Source organism: Portunus trituberculatus, chromosome 34 (assembly GCF_017591435.1).
Source record: "Portunus trituberculatus isolate SZX2019 chromosome 34, ASM1759143v1, whole genome shotgun sequence".
In the NCBI taxonomy this organism is placed as follows: Eukaryota; Metazoa; Arthropoda; class Malacostraca; order Decapoda; family Portunidae; genus Portunus; species Portunus trituberculatus.
The window spans coordinates 2,230,001-2,250,057 of NC_059288.1; the positions used below are offsets into that span (position 1 = coordinate 2,230,001).

Genomic DNA, 20,057 nt, shown 5'->3' on the forward strand with positions numbered 1-20,057 from the left:
TACCCTCCCTTCCCTTCCCTCTCTCCCTTCTTCCTACCCCCCTTTCCCTTCCCTTCTCGTCCCTCCCTTTCCTTCCCCATCCTCAGTAAAAAGACAGACTAAGAATTTGAATGATAAAAACAAGAAATGATACAAAAAGGTTAATTAACAAAGGGATTTATCATGTATTAAGTCCCTCACGAAAAAAAGACACGTAGATAAAGATAGTGGTGAGAAATAATGAAGTGTTGGTTGATTGATAAAGATTGCGTGATATCTGTTCATTTCATCTATTTATCTATTTTTTTGTTAATCATGCCATCATTTACCTGCACGGAAGTCATTAGTGAAGGTATGCGTGAAGTGGTGGTGAAAATGACAACAATAATAATAACAACAATAACAATAACAACAATAACAACAACAACAACAACAACAACAATAATAATAATAATAATAATAATAATAATAATAATAATAATAATAACAACAATAATAATAACAACAACAACAATAACAGCAACAACAACAACAACTGCCACTACTACTACTACTACTACTACTACTACTACTACAACAATAATAATAATAATAATAATAATAACAATAATAATAATAATAATAATAATAATAATAATAATAATAATAACAACAACAACAACAACAACAACAACAACAACAACAACAACAACACTAATAATAAGAACAGTAACAGCAGCAGCAAGAACACTAATAATGGTAACACTAACAACCAACTAAACAGCAAGAGCAAAAACACTTAATAATGATAAACAACAAAAACAATAACAACAACAAACAAACAAAGAGAAATGTTTACGAGTCTGCTAACTGTTATGCAGAGAGAGAGAGAGAGAGAGAGAGAGAGAGAGAGAGAGAGAGAGAGAGAGAGAGAGAGAGAGAGAGAGAGAGACATCCCCTCACCCTGTCTCACCTGTTCAGATCCCTTAATTAATATTTACACAAAGGTGATCCAGACAGGTATGCTTCCTGCCCCTACCCCCAACCCTCACCCTCACCCCTTCCACGCATCCTACATCCTTCATCCTAAACCCCTCCTACAGTTTTCCCGTATCCTACACCCTTCACTATTACTGCTACTCCTTTCCTACACTCTTTTTTTCTACTCTATCCTATCCCATCCTTCATATATCCTTCACGTATCCTACTCCTACACATCCTACTTCACTTATCACTACCATTCCCACACACTCACTATTCCCCATATCCTACATCCTAAATCTCTTCTAACCCATTCCATCCTTCACATATCCTACTCCTACCCATCCTAATCCCTCACTTATAATCCTTACCATCCCCAACCCCGCCCAACAAAGCCCTTTTATCCCCATCATGGCCAATACCCCATCACCCCCATGCTCCCATCCTCCCATCCTCCCATCTCCTCCCATCTCCCCATCCCCATCTCCCCGTTACTGGCTGTCCTTGGCGCTCTAAGGGGAGGAGGGAGGGGATGGGAGAGGATAGGAAGGATGGGGGACGGGTGGTGATGGGGCTAGTGGTGGTGATGGGGGTATAATACTCACGCAGATATTTTGTCTTTGTCTCATTCACTATCATCACCATCATCACCATCGCCATCACTATCACCATCACTATCGTCATCGTCATTGTCATCATTATCAATTTTAGTAGGTTATTCTTGTCATCACCATCTTCATCACCATCATCGTGAACTTTGTGGTTAGGAGTCATCACCATTTACATCATCGCGGTAAAAAATTCATCACTCACCACTACCACCATTACTGTCACTCTTGTAACCTCACCACCACCTCCACCACCATCACCACCACCACCACCATCACCACCATATTCACAACTGCCGCAGCAACACTCGAGACATCACCGCCCGCAGCATGGTAAAGATATGCAGGGCGCAGTAACTCAACACCACCACCATCACCACCAACACCACTAACACCACTAACTAATATAATCCCTACTTTTATCATCACTAATAACACCACCACCACAACCACCACAACCACCACCATCACCACCACCATCCCTACTTTTTCATCACTAATACCACCACCACCACCACCACCACCACCACCACAAAACCAATCACATTATTCTTAAGTTACAAATCATGATAATTTTCACTTTTTTTTCATAATGTTCCGTCATAGAGTTGACATTACAATTAATCTATACCTGTAACAATAATCAGGAGAGCTCAGGTGTCCTTCTTACCTGTATATCGTGATTAGGTTCATTAATTAGTGAAGGTCAGGTTAAGGTTAGTCTTGCGTTTAGTGGGAATATTAATTAATTGATTAAACAAGACAAAATGAAAGAAAATTAATAGAAATATGAGAAAAGATGGAAATAAAAGGAAATCAGTGAACAAAAGACGAGAGAGAGAGAGAGAGAGAGAGAGAGAGAGAGAGAGAGAGAGAGAGAGAGAGAGAGATAACCCAAACTAACCTAACTTGTGGCGCCTAGACACTCAAAACAGAGAGAGAGAGAGAGAGAGAGAGAGAGAGAGAGAGAGAGAGAGAGAGAGAGAGAGAGAGAGAGTTATCATCCATCCTATCTTTTCAATTATTATTATCAAATATACAAATTGAGGAATTATCTTTTTTTTCTCTCGTCTGTCATTTTCACTTTTATTATAAATTTTGTTATATTTCCTTGTTCTTATTCGTGATGTTGGTTTTATTCCTTTTCTTTATATTTTATTATTGTTTTTCATCATATTTTCTTTGCGTGTTTTTTTTTATTTCCTTCTTTTCTTCTATTTTTTTTCTTTCATTCTATTTTTTTCCTTATTATTTTTCTTATATGATTCTTTTCTTAAAATTGTCATGAAATGTTTTACCTTTAATCAATATTCTTTTCCTCCACCTCCTCCTCCTTCTCCTGCTGCTCCTCCTCCTCCTCCTCCTCCTCCTCCTCCTCCTCCTCCTCCTCCTCTCTCCTCCTTCTGCTGGCAACCTTGGGACTCGGGCACATCACCTGCATATCTTCAAGGAGCCAGGGAAGGACAAGGGCTGAGTGGTGGGAGTCCTTCGAAGGATATTCTTTTTATTCATACATTTATCAATCTATTCTATTCACATGATTTTATTTAGATTTTTCGTTTATATTACTTTTTTTTTTTTTTTTTTTGCTCAGGTGAAAATGTTGGTGGTTGCTTCTCTTGTGATTTTAGTGTTTTTTTTCCTCATTTTTTTTTAGTTTGGCATCAAAAGGAAAAAAAAAAGAATAAAAGTAGTAGTAGTAGTAGTAGTAGTAGTAGTAGTAGTAGTAGTAGAATAATAAATGTTGTTGATGATGTTATTCTGGTTAGTTATCATTATCATCATTATTATTACTATCACCACCTTCATTTCCATCACCACCACCACCCTCATCCCCACCACCACCACCCCACCACCACCACCACCACCACCATAAACAACAACAACATCACCATCACCACCACGACACTACCATCTTCATCACTACCCCCCACCACCACCACCACCACCACCACCACGTATTTCCTCCCTCGTGTTCCCTAAAAAATAATCCTTTTAAATCCCATAATTCAAATCACTTAATGGCCTAAAATGACAAACTGACCACGCCCCCTCAAAACGAAATTGTCCTTTTCTTATCCCCCCTTCCCCCCCCCAATGAGATCACGTGGTCCCTTGTGTATCTCTCTCTCTCTCTCTCTCTCTCTCTCTCTCTCTCTCTCTGGTGTGTTGCTTCGCGGAGTTGCTATTCAGAGAAGCAGGAGGAGGAGAGGAGGAAGAGAAGGAGAAGTAGGAGGAGAAGGAGGAGGAGGGGGGAGGAGGAGGGAAAGGAAGAAAAATACACTGAAGATTAAGATAAAGAAAATTATGCAAAAAGAGAAGAGAACGAAGAAAATAAACAGAAAGAAAATGTATGATAATGAAAATGAGAAGAGGGAGAAGAGGAGGAGATGAAGGAGATGGTGAAGATGGAGAGGTGGTGAGAGAGGACAGGGAGTGTGAAGAGGAAGGCTTCTTCAGTGACACCTGCCTACTCCTCCTCCTCCTCCTCCTCCTCCTCCTCCTCCTCTTCCTCTTCTTCCTCCTCTGACCTTCAAAATCCAGCATGTAACCTCCCTCCGCCCTTCACCACCTATCTTCCCTCCTCCTCCTCCTCCTCCTCCTCCTCCTCCTCCTCTAAGTTCTGATGCTCATAGGATTTCAGAAACAAAGCAATAAAAAAAAAAAAAAAAACTGACCATTTTTCTTTTTTTTTCCGTTCTCTCTTTACGTAAATCGTGAAAACTTACTTTTTTTGTAATGGAATGGCTGCCTCTTTGTCACATTGTTCGCTGTGTTGTTTGTTTGTGTGTGTTGCGGGTAAAAAGCATTTGTACGTACGAACACACACACACACACACACACACACACACACACACACACACACACACACACACACGACGAGAGAGAGAGAGAGAGAGAGAGAGAGAGACCACACTCTCTCTCTCTCTCTCTCTCTCTCTCTCTCTCTCTCTCTCTCAGTTTTCAAGGTCACCAACTTTCTCGTGGGCACTAAACACACACACACACACACACACACACACACACACACACACACACACACACACACACTTATGCTGTATCTCATTAGCTACCGTTCTGAATCTAATGAAGGAAGCGAAGGAAGGGGAGGGATAACGAAGGAAATGAGAAGGAAACTAAGAAGGCAGTGGATAGGAAAGGAATAGGAGGAGTGGGTAGAGAAGGCAAAAAAGTGAAGGAGTAAAGGAGGGAGAGAAGGAGTGAAGGAGGGAGTGAGGGGGTGAAGGAGGGAAGGAGGGAGAGGGTAGCGATTTCCTTGTGTTACTGCTTACCTCCTCCTCTTCATCCTCCTCCTCCTCCTCCTCCTTCTTGCCCTCCCTTTCTTACCTTCCTGCCCATTCTCAACATCCCGTATCTACAAGTCCTCCTCCTCCTCCTCCTCTTCCTCCTTCTCCTCCTCCTCCTCCTCCTCCTCCTCCTCCTCCTCCTCCTCCTCCTCCTCCTCCTCCTCCTCCACTAGTTCAGTATACAGTCTTGCTTTGTCTAACACACTTAAACACACACACACACACACACACACACACACACACACACACACACACACACACACACACACACTTAAATCAGCGTGAGTCAGCGTGATTCATAAGCCACTTTCGTTACTTATCTGCTGTTGAATTTCTGCACTACTACTACTACTACTACTACTACTACTACTACTACTACTACTACTACTACTGTTTCAATGAATTTTGCTTCTTGCTTTGTTTTCTCTTGCTACTGGTTCTCTCTCTCTCTCTCTCTCTCTCTCTCTCTCTCTCTCTCTCTCTCTCTCTCTCAATGACTCTTGGTTTCCCTGTCATCTCCATTCACAAAACTACCTCCACCCAGGCTCTCCACTAGTCTCCACACCCTCCTCCAGTCATCCTTGGTCCTCCCCTCCTCCTCCTCCTCCACCTCTACATCTTTTCCTTCCTGTCCACATTCCCCTTCTCCACATTCATTCAGTTTGTTTGCTATTTCCTCCTTTCATTGTATATTAATTTTTTTCTCTATTTTTCCCTTGTTTCCTTCCACTCCTTCCATCCTTCCTTAGCATCCTACAACCCTTCTATCCTTGACCTCCGTGCAACCCCACCTATAATCCTACCCTGCCCTTCCAAACACCCACGCCCACTCCACCTCACGCCCCTCCGCCCAGCACAGGATACGCCCTCAGGTCCCTCTCCCCGCTAGGACCTCTAGGACTCTGTTTAAAAGCCATGTGATATCTGAGGGAACTGAAGAAGGAGTGATGGTGGTAATGGTGATGATGATGATGATGATGATGATGATGATGATGTAGAGGAGAAGGAAGAGAAAATGAGAAACAATAGGAAAAAGATTACGCTAAGAGGGACAATGAGTAAGAGAAAATGGGTTGGGTTGGATAAGGTAAGGTAAGGTAAGGTTAGGTTAGGTTAGGTTAGGTTGGGTAAGGTTAGGTTAGGTTAGGTTGGATAAGGTAGTGTTGGCATAGGTTTGGTTAGGGTCAAATTAGGTTAGGTCACGCTATGCAAGGTTAGGTTAAGTCTCGTTACGTCATGTTTAGTCACGTGAGGTTAGGTTAGGTCACGTGATATTGCTATGTTAGGTTAAGTTGGGTTAGATTATGCTACTAACCTAACCTGGACTGACTTATACATCATTTCTTCTTATCCACTGTCTTCCTCTTTGCTTCCATCCCATTCTAATTCTCCTGTTCTTATCTATTTCCCTCCTCCTCCACATCATCGTCATCATCATCACCACCATTATCATATCAAGTTAGGTTAGTTCACTGTGTCCCGGAACTAGCATCGCATGAGTGGTTCTGGGCATCTGTGACTCACCAGAAATAACTGTACGTGATTGGAGACTCGGAAGCTCACTCATGACTCAAGTTGTTCCGTGAAGGCGGCACCTGGCTGGCTGTGAGGCCTTGGCTGGGGAGGCGTGGGGGGAGCAGATGGGAGAAATGGTCTGGGGTGTGTCACTATAGTAGGAACTAGCGGGGATGGCGATGACGTCACTACCCCCAACACGTGCTCCACCCCTCAGCCTTCGCATCCTACAGGACTCCACCTGATATTCTACACGAAATCTTATCTATTCAAAGTCCTATCCGTTCTTCGCACCTCCATTGGTGGAATGGTGCGGTGTGGTGGTGTGGTGTGTTGGTGTGGTGAGCGTGGATCAGCACATTGAGTCTTGGTACATTCATGGTGTGGAGGTGAATGGCAACCGCAGCATCATTGCAACACTGCTGGTTGCCATCTTTCACTGCCCCTTTGTGTGTGTGTGTGTGTGTGTGTGTGTGTGTGTGTGTTAATAGGACTGAAGAGGCGAAGTTATAAAAATAATAAAACAAAAATAGTAATAGTATTGATATGGATATTTGGTCACTGTCCCCTTTTATCCTCCCCCACCCAACACACACACACACACACACGTTTTCCGTCCCGCCAGGCGCTAGCACACCACAGTCCGCACGGCAGTCCCTCAGTTCCTACCTGCGCGCCATCCCGCTGGTCACTCCCTTGCGTGTCCTCACCCAGGGCGGACCCACACGCGTTTCCCGCCGCCTGGGTTCTTACGTGCCCCTGTGCCAGTGTCCCCTGTGATAGTGTAAGTGTAGTGCCGTAGCGAGGAAGGTGTGAGAGAGCTGAGTTTACGAGTTTACAGGGAGTTTGTTGTAAGCTGCTGGCCTTGGGTTCGCCAGCCTCGCATCTCGTCTCTGAAACTTGAGTGACCACCAGCTGCGGCTCTGTCTGTGTGTCTGTGTGTGTCCTCCTCTTCCTTCTCCTCCTTCTTTCTCTCCCTGCTCGCTCGCTCGCTCACTCGCTCGTCCGCCCAGCCAGTCAGACTCCCTTCATCCCGTCCTGCAGCTTCGGGTATGTGTGTGTGTGTGTGTGTGTGTGTGTGTGTGTGTGTGTGTGTGTGTGTGTGTGCATGCATGATTTTTGCGTTTGTTTACAATATTATTACTTCTAACGTACACACACACACACACACACACACACACAGAGGGCCGGGTTTCAGTCCCGGTCAGCAGCGAGGCAAATGGGCAAGCCTCTTAATGTGTGGGGTGTGTTCACCTAGCAGTAAATAGGTACGGGATGTAACTCGAGGGGTTGTGGCCTCGCTTTCCCGGTGTGTGGAGTGTGCTGTGGTCTCAGTCCTACCCGAAGATCGGTCTATGAGCTCTGAGCTCGCTCCGTAATGGGAAGACTGGCTGGACGACCAGCAGTTGACCGAGGTGAATTACACACACACACACACACACACACACACACACACACACACACACACACACATGCACGCATACAAACAAATACACACACACCTAACCAAAGCAAACAAAAAGCCAATCACCTTCTATTAATAAACCAATCACGAGAGGGAAGATTAAACACACACACACACACACACACACACACACACACACACACACACACACACACACACATCTGAACTGAAAGGAAAATAAGTATCAATCTTAACTTAAACTCTAGATGAATTTAAGTACAACGGGTTGGGTTGCGTTTGGTTAGGTTAACTAAAGGTAATGATGTAGAGGTGAGGAATGCACATCTCAGTAATATAGTCGAGAAATGAGACACGTGTTATCTATTACGTGAAACAGTGTACAGGTAACTGAGCCTTGCCTGCGGAAGAGGAGGCGGCGAAGAGGAAGAGGAGAAGGTAACAAGTGGCAAGAGAGTCAACCACCTCCTCCTCCTCCTCCTCCTCCTTCTTCTAAACATACTTGCGGCGAACCTCCTCCTTCTTGCCCTTCTCTTCCTCCTCCTCCTTGTCCTTATCCTCCTTAACTGAAATCAACGAAAATTTAGGTGATCCGCCAGGTGCAAAAAACCAGACCAGTAATCAACCGCAGCTTCCTCCGGCGGGGAGTGGCGGCGCCCAGGGCCTCCCACGGGCTGACGGCGCCTCGGGTCCTTTGGCCGACCACCTCCTGTTGTCTTCAGACCGACAGGGAGGAGTGGGAAGGAAGGGGAGGGAAGTGTGTGTGTGTGTGTGTGTGTGTGTGTGTGTGTGTGTGTGTGTGTGTAAACTGACTCTTATGAAAGGAAAGATCAAATTATTTAAATATACTACTACTGCTACTACTACTGTTACTACTACTACTACTACTACTACTACTATTACTACAACTACTACTTTTACTACTACTACTACTACTACTACTACTACTCTGTGCACCTGTTCATTCACCTGTCCAAGGCTCCCAACACACCACGTGCATTCACCACCGCCGCCGCCGCCACCATCATCACCACTTCCTGCCGTCCACCACCACCATCACCATCACTTCATGCACCTCTCATACACCTTACATGGCCAAGGTCTCTCTCTTTCTCTCTCTCTCTCTCTCTCTCTCTCTCTCTCTCTCTCTCTCTCTCTCTCTCTCTCTCTCTCTCTCTCTCTCTAGAATATTCCTATAGTGCAGACGAAAAATAATGTAGTAGTAGTAGTAGTGGTAGAGAACATTATAGCACTTCTAAACGTGAGGCAATAATCTGCAACCCTTTCGCCACTTTTCGAAATGACGGAAATACTAAACGGGGCGAGGTGGCCAAACACTTTCCTGCTTCATAGCATCAGTAACCCCGCACCTGGCTCTCCTGTCCGCTGCCTCGCTGCTCTCACCTGCTCCTTACCTGTGCTGCATTAATATCACCGAGGTAACGGGTGAGGGACAAATATTCTTAAATACTTCGTACTTTTCACTTAGAAGATTGTTATTCATGTTAGGTTAGAGAAATATTAAGATTTACTAGAGAATTATTAGCTCTTAAGTGGAATTGTCTTCGGTTTTATTAGAGATATTGAGAGGACGGTTTATACATGTGACTGCTTAACCCCTTCAGTACCATGACATGTTTTATAGTCTGTCTTCTTACTATTTGGTGATTTTATACAGCTTCAGCAACTCATGTGGAGGATTAAAACCGTGAAGACTCTGGCCATTAATCCTCTGACCCCCATAGATCCGTCGTAATGCAAATAAAATCGTCTTATCACACCCAATACTCAAAATAAAAATTGAATCTCAGAACTGAAGGGGTTAAAGGAGTGACATTGAAGTTAGGTCAAAGAGGTGTTAGGATTTACTGCATGATTATTAGGTTTTGTTAAGAGACATTGAGAGTACGGCTTATACTTGTGGCTTTGCTTGCAGGAGTGACATTCAAGTTCGGTCAGAGAGATGTTAAGGTTTATTGAACAATGATTAAGGTTTTTCTATTTTATTTATACCATGTGGGCTTTTCACGGGAATTTATGAACTAAAGGGGATACTTTTTGGGGTACCTCCTATCTCAAAGCCCACCCGCTAGGAAACCGTTGCCCGGAGTGAGGAAGCCCAACCTACACTCGGACCGTGGACAGGACTCGAACCAGTGCGCTTGGAGACCCCTCGGACCCCAAAGCACGCATATTGAGAGTACAGTTTTAAGACCTTCACCTTTGCCTGGATCATTGAGGCTTATATAGATCACCTTTATTACATTTTTTTTGTCTCTCACTCTCACTCACTCTTATTCTCTTTCTCTCTTTCTTCACATGGATTGAGACACGTTACAATTTCTTAATACGGATGGAAATTTCTTACATATTCTTACTATCTTGAATTGTCTCTTACTTTTCTTAATAAATACCAGATAAGTGGTTTTTTTTCTCTTTCTCTTCTTTTCGTCTATTTATTCCTGGCATTACTGTCTTGTATATATATATTTTCCTTCTTTTCGTTCAAGCTACATTTTTCTTTTCCTTTTACTTTTACTTCACGTCTATATTTTCCTCCTTTCCACCTGTCCTTTTTTCCTCTTTATATCCTCGTCATATCCTTCCCCACAAACTCCTCCTCCTCCTCCTCCTCCTCTTCCTCCTCCTCTTCTGCGGCTGTCTGCACTAATTTTCTTGCCCACGAAGCGTCAGAGGTCGGCAACGATTTCTTTTCGCCAAAATTGCTGTTTTCCTTCATTTTTTAAAACTCCCATTAACTTCGTCTGCTTCTTCCCCTGCCTGCCTGTCCTGTCTGTCTGTCTGTCTGTCCGTCTGTCTGTCTCCATTATAGTGTTCAATGTTTAGCCTCTACTGTTCTCCTCCTCTTCTTCCTCCTCTTCTTCCTCCTCCTCCTCCTCCTCCTTCACGGACACACACAATGGCTTGCAGTATCTTTGTAGTGATTAGATCAACACTTTGTAAACTGCGCTCTTTGTGTTGTCTATGTGCCGTCGCTGAAACAACACACACACACACACACACACACACACACACACACACACACACACACACACACACAACATTAGCAACGACGTCTACCAGTGTGTGCGTGTTGCCTCAGGACAATACTGTGTACGTATGTAGGTCTCTCTTTTTCTCTCTCTCTCTCTCTCTCTCTCTCTCTCTCTCTCTCTCTCTCTCTCTCTCTCTCTTCTTTTTCTTTATTTTCTTTGTTTTAGTCAGTTGTCATTTTCTTATCCTTAGGTTAGGTTAGGAGGGAAGGAGGGAGGGAGGGAAGGAGGTAGGGAATAGGTCACCTTCACCTAAGAAGAGGATCACGGGGGTAGGTTATTCTCTCCATTCCTCCTTTCCTCCATCCCTCCAACCCTTCCCTCACCTTTTCCCTCCCTTCATAGATACCATCACTAGTGTCACCCCGCCCTTCCCTCCCTTCTCTCCCTCCCTTCCTCCCTCCTTCCCTTTCCTCCCTTCAGGTTATCGTGACATCAAAACAATACCTTATCTGGTCTTATCTTCCTTCTAGCGCCTCTGGGAGAATAATACAAGGGAGAGAGAGAGAGAGAGAGAGAGAGAGAGAGAGAGAGAGAGAGAGAGAGAGAGAGAGAGGAAGAGTGGGTGGGAGAGAGAAGAGAGAGTTGCGAAAGGAGAGAAAGGAAAGGACAGGAATAGGAAGAGAAATATATTAGTTTAATTTTCTCTCTCTCTCTCTCTCTCTCTCTCTCTCTCTCTCTCTCTCTGGGCACGGTAGGTGACATTGCCTCCCATATTTGGAGGTGAGTAGCGGGGAGGGAGGGGAAAAGAGGGGAGGAGTGTGATAAGTAGAGGGAGGAGGTGAGGGGTGAGAGGGGAGAGGGTTACCAGCTTCTCTTAAGGAAACTCGCTCAATATGTCACCAAGCAGGGTACTTCGCCCCCCCCACACGTTTGATTCCCCCTCTCCCTCTCTGCCCCCCTCACCTGTCTTACTGTACACCTGCTAAATAGAAGAATAGTTATTTATTTTTTGTATTATTGAGCTGTCTTTGTCTGCAGTCTCTCTCTCTCTCTCTCTCTCTCTCTCTCTCTCTCTCTCTCTCCCCTCAGCAACAAGAGTTTCTATGCACTTGTCATAGAGGTGGAACGGGCTAAGAGAGAAGGAAGGAGGGGGAGGAGAATGATTCTGGGGTGTGGGAAGGAGGGGGATGACCTTGGCAAGTAGTGGTGGGGGAGGGGGGGAGAGAGAAGGAAGATGTGAGTGAGAAGGTCTTGCACACTAACACACAAACACACACACATACAGGCTTAGCATTTTTTTTGTTTGAATTTTACTTGGTAGTAGTAGTAGTAGTAGTAGTAGTAGTAGTAGTAGTAGTAGTAATTGTAGTTGTTGTTGCAGTAGTAGTAGTAGTAGAAGTAGTAGTAGTAATAATAATCATTGTAGTAGTAGTAGTAGTAGTAGTAGTAGTAGTAGTAGTAGTGTTGTTGTTGTTGTTGTTGTTGTTGTTGTTGTTGTAGTAGCAGTTCACTGACCCCTCAATTCAAGGCCAGAATTTCCATAGTAGTTTTAATTTTGCATATAATTTATTTTCTGTGTTGAAAAGACAAAACACACACACACACACACACACACACACACACACACACACACACACACTACGTACAATACAGCTGCAAACGTATTCCCGAAAACGTACATGAAACGTACATGACTACACGTACACGCACATCCACATAAATTACGCACACACACACACACACACACACACACGTATACGTGGACACAAGTTACATTCATCTCGTTACCGGATACATGTACATGTGAGTGTGTGTGTGTGTGTGTGTGTGTGTGTGTGTGTGTGTATACGTGTAGTCATGTACGTTTCATGTACGTTTTCGGGAATACATTTGCAGCTGTATTGTACGTAGTGTGTGTGTGTGTGTGTGTGTGTGTGTGTGTGTGTGTGTGTGTGTGTGTGTGTGTGTGTGTACGTAATTGATGTGTGTGTGTGTGTACGTGTAGTCATGCACGTTTCATGTACGTTTTCGGGAATACAGTTGCAGCTGTATTGTACGTAGTGTGTGTGTGTGTGTGTGTGTGTGTGTGTGTGTGTGTGTGTGTGTGTGTGTGTGTGTGTGTGTGTGTGTGCGGCAGCGAGACAACGACCCTACGTGTGTGTGTGTGTGTGTGTGTGTGTGTGTGTGTGTGTGTGTTCTTCCGGTCTGTACACGTGGTTTGGACAAGTGGCCGTGTGTGTGTGTGTGTGTGTGTGTGTGTGTGTGTGTGTGTGTGTGTGTGTGTGTGTGTGTGTGTGTGTGTGTGTGTTTCATTAAATCATATCTCTCATTATTCTACTCGTTTAACTCCCCCACTCTCTCTCTCTCTCTCTCTCTCTCTCTTTCTCTCTCTCTCTAATGTAGTCTGCACTAATCATAACACAGAATGAACAAACACACACACACACACACACACACACACACACACACACACACACACACACACACACACACAGGTCTCTCCTTGTTTAGTCTAGCAGGGAACAGGGAGGGAGGCGACTCTTGACAACTGATGACGCTTAACTGATGCGTGGTGACTAGGGATATCACACACTATCTTACCTTACCATGCTCTATCTGAAATATGTTAGCTTTATTGTGCTATCTTTATTGTGCTACCCTTGGGAATGTGTCTTATTTAATTACTCAGTATCTTGAATGTAGAATCTTAATCCCTTCAGTACCATAACACGTCTTAATATTTATATGTTTATATACATCTTCAGACACGTAAGTAGGGGATTAAAATAAGAAAGACTGTGGCCATTAATCTTATGACCTCCATAGACCCTTCCTGATGTCAATAAAATGGTCTAATCTTACACAAAACACATGGTAAAAATGCGTTCCAGAATTGAAGGGGTTAAATGCTCCGCTATACTGAATGTGGTATCGTATCAGTGTTATTGATGTCCTCATATCAAATCAGTCTTATTTGTTGTCTTGTTAAATTTACTGTTTTTATTTAATATCCTATCAGATGCAGTATCTTAATTAATGTGCTATCTTATTAATTAAATGTACTACCTTATCAATTAACTATCTTATTCATACTCTATCTTATCAATGTGCTATCTTATTAAATGTAATATCTTTGTAACTACTTTTATATAGTATCTTATTAAACGTACTATCTTGAATGGACTGTAATTACGTGCTATCTTATACATAATGTCTTATCAACTCTTATCTTCATTTCCACGTTTAAAGAAAGCTCGTAGGACACAACACATCTTACAAATATTATCTTGGTAACACTATCTTGAAAAAAAAATGACTATCTTTTTAATACTATCATTACTATCATCATCTGAAACAGTTTTATTTACTCTTACTCTCTTTACCTATCTTACCATCATCATCATCATCAGGTATATCATTAAAACTGTCTTATCTTTAACTTTACAATTGGCATCATTTCATATCGACTCTCTCTCTCTCTCTCTCTCTCTCTCTCTCTCTCTCTCTCTCTCTCTCTCTCTCTCTCTCTCTCTCTCTCTCTCTCTCTCTCTCTCTCTCTCTCTCGTTCTCCTTTTCACTTTCTTTCACACTTTTCCTTTTCCTCCATTCCTCCTTTCCCTCTCTATCTTTCTCTCACTTTTCCTCCTATTTTTTCCTAGTCTTGCTACCGAAGCGTAACGATAAGATGGAGAGAAGGAAGAGGAGGGGGAGAAGGAGGAGGAGGAGGAGGAGGAAGAGATGAGGGAGGTAATGATAAAAATGCAGGAGGAGGGGAGATGAAGAAGGATAATGGAAAAAGTGGAGGAGGAGGAGGAGGAGGAGGAGGTAATAGGAAAAATGGAGAAGAGGGGGAAGAAATAAAGGACAAGATGATGAGGTTGAGGGTGGGGAGAATAGAGGAAGAAGGGAATAGGAGGAGGAGGAAGAGATGATAATAAAGGTTGTGCAATAGTGCTGAGTTAGAGTAGTCTTCTTCTTCTTCTTCTTCTTCCTCCTCCTCCTCCTCCTCCTCCTTAAAATTTTGTGTTGTCAGCTGCCCAGTAAGATTTTGCAAGAAAAGAGGAAGGAGGAGGAGAGCATGGAGGAGGAGGAGGAGAAGGAGGAGGAGGAGGAGGAAGACAAGTATCTAATTTCTACGTTTTGATTCAATGTTATGTTTCTTGGTCACTGTGTGTGTGTGTGTGTGTGTGTGTGTGTGTGTGTGTGTGTGTGTGTGTGTGTGTGTGTTTCCTTCCTTGTAGTTTTTCATTAACATTTTGCTTTTATCTATTTAATTCCCCTCAGTTTTACCTTTCAGTTCCTCCTTCTTCTCCTCCTCCTCCTCCTCCTCCTCCTCCTCCTCCTCCTCCTCCTCCTCCTCCTCCCATTCCCCTCTTCCTCTTCCTTTTCTACCTCATCTTACTACTCCTCCTCATTTCCCTTCATATTATTGTAAAATAGTAAAATAGTAGTAGTAGTAGTAGTAGTAGTAGTAGTAGTAGTAGTAGTAGTAATAATGATAATGGCTTTATACATCATCATCATCACCACCACCACGACCACCACCACCACCACCACCATCATCATCAATTAACTATGACTCAAAATTTGACCAATATGAATCATGCACCCTTTTTTAAGTGACGCACGTCCTCTCCTTTTATAACCTATTTTCCTTTCTGTTTGTCCGTCCGTCTGTATGTCCGCCTGTCTGTCTTTGTTGAATAAGTTTGTTTTTGAGAAATGTGAGTCAATTCAGTAATGACGTCAAAACTGAAGTGTTACTTGTTTTTATTAAGTTCGTAAGTTTGTTCGTGTGTTTTTTTTTCTTTGTTTATCTAAATGAAAACGGATGATGTGCTTAATGTCGTTGTTGTTGTTGTTGTTGTTGTTGTTGTGGTGGTGGTGATAGTGGTGGTGGTGGTGGTGATGGTTATTGCTCACATCCGTTGGTTTTCCTATATCCCGTTTGATCTCATTTATCGTTTGCGTCATTATTCTCATCGTTATTCTGTTTTGTCTATTTATTTTCTCACTTTTCTTATCTTATTTTACTTTTTTGTGAGGTTGTTCGGTTCGTTTTTAGGTTGAAATGTTGACTCACTGACTGACTGACTGAGGGGTTGGTTCAGATGTCTTGTTAATTGACTAACTGCCTGACTAATCTCTCTCTCTCTCTCTCTCTCTCTCTCTCTCTCTCTCTCTCTCTCTCTCTCTCTCTCTCTCTCTCTCTCTCTCTTATCTCTCTTATCTATCTCTCCTGTCCCACTTTACAATCCTGGCGGTATCAGTAATTCACTCATACGGTATTCAATTCTCTATACTACACTCCACAACAGGATTCAACCCTTTATCTAATCTGTCTCTAATCTTTCACTATTTGTTTAGATCTGTGTACACTCTTTGTTTTATGAATCCTGCGCTTATTAATTGACATGATACGTTGCTGGCATCTCTTCTTGGTATAATGAGCGATGCAACAATAATATTAATGGAAGTAGGCATAATAACATAAGGTTTAACGAAAGAACCCATTAGACCTATACACAAGTGGCAGTACTTATATTAAACACCCTCTACCTATTTCCACTTATCATCCCCATCCATAAATTTGTCTAATCTTCTTTTAAAGCTTCCTAATGACTCAGCACTGACAGATTAATTGCTAGTCAGTCCATTCCATTCATCTGCCACTCTGCTTCAGATTTACAAACATCGTACCTCTTCCATAAACCTAACTTTTTTTTTTTCTAGCTTGACCCCATCACCTATTGTCTAACCCATTATTTAATAGTTTCTTCGGTTTTAACACATAATTTCTTGTTCTGAGCTTTTAATTATTTTTGTAACCCATTATTTAATTGTTTTTTCTGGTTTCAACATATTATTTCTTGCTCTAACCTTTTTAAATCTTTTTTCTAACCCATTATTTCTTTTCTACCTCTTTATTTCTTGTTGAAACTTGCTCATTTTTTTTAACCCATTATTTCTTCTTCTCCACCCATTACTTCTCGTTTTAACCCATTATTTCTTCTTTTTAAACCATTACTTCTTATCCTAAAAGGCAAATAACACCTAATTTATATCATCCACTCTGTATTTATCAGCAAGCAGCCCACAATTCCCGTACCTCATCTTCATTCTCCCTTCCCCCATCGAGACTAACCCCACAGAACCCCACTACCCTCCCCCCCTTTCCTACCCTGTGCCAGTAGACATAGGGAGATCATTCAGAATTTAATTAAGTTTTATTGATGTAATATAATGATGAAATACACTAAATCTACCTTGCGAGAGAGAGAGAGAGAGAGAGAGAGAGAGAGAGAGAGAGAGAGAGAGAGTGTAGCATGTGTATTTCTTTAATTATCAGGTAAGGTAACCGGTTATTAATTGGTGTTACGGTTTTACAGGTATGAAATTTGGGTGACCAGACGGCGTATACTGCACGTCTGTTCGTATGTATGTATGTATGTGTGTATGTATGTACGTATGTGTGTGTGTGTGTGTTCGTAAGTTTAGCGTTCATGTTTTACTACGCTTTTTTTTTCTTTCGTGTCTTATTGCTTAACACACACACACACACACACACACACACACACACACACACACACACACACACACACACACACACACACACACACACACACACACACATTCATTCATTACAATCTGCCATGTTGAAAGAAAATAAACAAACTCATTAATATTTCTAAATCTTCAACACATTTTCCTTCTCTCTCCTCCTTTCCTTCTCTCTCCTTCTCTCTCCTCCTCCTTTCCATCATTCTCCTTCTCTTTCCTTCTCCATTCCTTCTTTCCATTTGCCTTCCTTCTCTTTCCTTCTTCCCTTCTCTCTCCTTTCTTTCTCTCCTTCTTCTCTCCTTCTCTCTCTTTCCTTCTCTCCTTCTCCCTTCCTTCTCTCTCTCCTTTCCCCTTCCTTCTCTCTTCTCCTTTCCTTCTCTCTCTCCTTCTCCTTTACTTCTCACTCCTATTTCCTTCTTTCTCCTTATCTCCCCTTTTTCATTTCATTCTCTCTCTTTTTCCCCTCCCCTCTCTCTCTCTCTCTCTTTATCTCTTCTCCTTTCTTTCTCTCTCTCTCTCCTCTTTTTCTTCTCTTTCTCTTTTTTCTTCTTTCTTCTCTTATGCTTCTCTATCTTTCTTCCCCTCCTCTCTCCTCCTTCTCTTATCTCTCCTTCTCCCGCTCTCTCGCTCTGTGGCATATGTTTTACCCCCAAAAGCGTCAATAAATACCACAGGACGGATGCATCTTCCCATCACTTAGAGTTTGCATTTGAACAAGTGTGTGTCTGTGTAAACGTGTATTTGCTTATCCATTCCTACGCTAACTAAAGTCTCCCGCATTGCTTACTCCCCCAAGCCTGCCTATCCGCCACCAGGATATTTATCGGAAAACATTAAGACGTTAGGTAAGTTAACTGCACATAAACACACGTACACATACACACAAGCGCGCACACACACACGCAGACATACACACACACGCAGACATACACACACGCACGCACTTACAACGCAGACGCTATCGACCAAATGCGCTGCGCTGTCTCGAAATAATCAACAAGCGCAGCGCGGCGAACATTGATATATCATGACGAGGTACTGACGAAGTGCTGAATGTAGAATCAAGGAAGAGATGGAGGAGGAGGAGGAGGAGGAGGAGGAGGAGCAGGAGGAGGGTAGATGAAGAAATAGCAGTGAGAGGAATGATTAATAGAGAGGAGTAGAAATAGAGAGGCAAAGAAATGAAGGGAGAGGAAAAAGAAGGTGAATAGATAGTATAGCGAGGGAAGAAAGTGAAGATAAAAGAAGAAAAAGAGGGAAGAGGATAAAGAGAATGAGAGAAAGAGGTAGACGAAGAAAGAGAAATAAAGGAGAGAGAGAGAGAGAGAGAGAGAGAGAGAGAGAGAGAGAAGCAAATAAAAACAAAAGCAGGACAAATTACACACTAGGAAAGTTAAGAGGGAAAAAAAATCACTAAGAGAAATCTAAAAAGGCGGAGGAGGAGGAGGAGGAGGAGGAAAAAAGAAGAGGAGAAGGAGTAAGAAGATATGATCAATTACAACGCAAGCATCTACACTATAAACATGGGAAAGGGGAAGAGGATGGAGGAGAAAAAATCCAAATCCGCTTTTTATTCAAGACTCAACTAAGCAGAGAGAGAACTAAGCAGACAGGCAGGCAGATAGGGGGTAGGGTGGGTCTCGAGGGGTCAGGGGGCGTAAGTGGGCAGGGAGCAAGCAGAGACAGGTGTTAAATGCTGAGCTCCTTTGCTGAGTCTCGCTTCCTAACTGGTGACTCGTGATGAGGTTGATGTGTTCATGCTGAGAGAGAAGTCTGATTTACCTTCGTGGTTTATGGTGTGTGTGTGTGTGTGTGTGTGTGTGTGTGTGTGTGTGTGTGTGTGTGTGTGTGGGAGGGTATGGTATAGTGAAGGAAGAGGTCTAAGTACTACTATTACTAATTTTACTACTACTACTACTGCTACCACCATCACCACCACTACAATTACTACTACTACTACTACCACTGCTACTACTACTACTACGAAATACAAAAAATGCCAGCTACTTACACAACCATTACTACCACCATCACAATCATCACCACCACCACCACCACCACCACCACCACCACCACCTGTGTTACCTGAGCGCTGGTGTGCATACTCAATGAGGCTCATCACGCCACAGGTAATAATCAGATGGACAATTTACCTGTTTAGCTTCTGACTCTTTCGTGTTACACTAAAATGCAGCTGACGTATTTGGAGAGAGAGAGAGAGAGAGAGAGAGAGAGAGAGAGAGAGAGAGAGAGAGAGAAGGGTATTATAATTTTTTTTTTCTTTTCATCTTTTCCTTTCGACGTCATTAGTCATCAAAAGGAAATAAAAAAAAATCAAAGCAGTTTTCATAATTTCCATCCGGTGTTTTGATGTTTTTTATACGAAATTTGTTGAAGAATCTTATTTTTATTATCATGTCATTGCTTCTCTCTCTCTCTCTCTCTCTCTCTCTCTCTCTCTCTCTCTCTCTCTCTCTGTGTGTGTGTGTGTGTGTTTCTTGGAACGTTCTCAAAAGGAAGAAGACGATGAGGAGGAGGGGTGGATGGAGGGAAGGAGGAGGAAGAGGAGGAGGAGGAGAGTAAAAAAATGTGCACACTTGATACTGTCAGAACCACTTCATCTCTGCTCACTTCAGTATATACATCCCCCTTCCCCCACCTCTCTCTCTCTCTCTCTCTCTCTCTCTCTCTCTCTCTCTCTCTCTCT

At 42.8% G+C, this 20,057-nt stretch overlaps 1 protein-coding gene and 1 long non-coding RNA gene across 5 annotated transcripts in view; one reads left to right on the plus strand and one right to left on the minus strand.

The window, feature by feature from the left end:
* Positions 1–20,057, plus strand: part of LOC123512533 (innexin inx2-like) — a 72,160-nt gene that overhangs the window by 36,738 nt on the left and 15,365 nt on the right. Inside the window, exon 1 of one of the 4 annotated variants that reach the window (XM_045268958.1) lies at positions 7,003–7,154. The exons of 2 other annotated variants lie outside the window; for them this stretch is intronic. The gene's annotated coding sequence lies outside the window, so the exon portion shown is untranslated. One more of the 4 variants, XM_045268959.1, reaches the window with a different exon arrangement.
* Positions 7,947–20,057, minus strand: part of LOC123512534 — a 29,064-nt gene continuing 16,953 nt past the window's right edge. The window contains exon 2 of the long non-coding RNA XR_006677121.1: positions 7,947–7,996. This is a non-coding gene — a long non-coding RNA (uncharacterized LOC123512534). The remainder of the gene's footprint in view (positions 7,997–20,057) is intronic.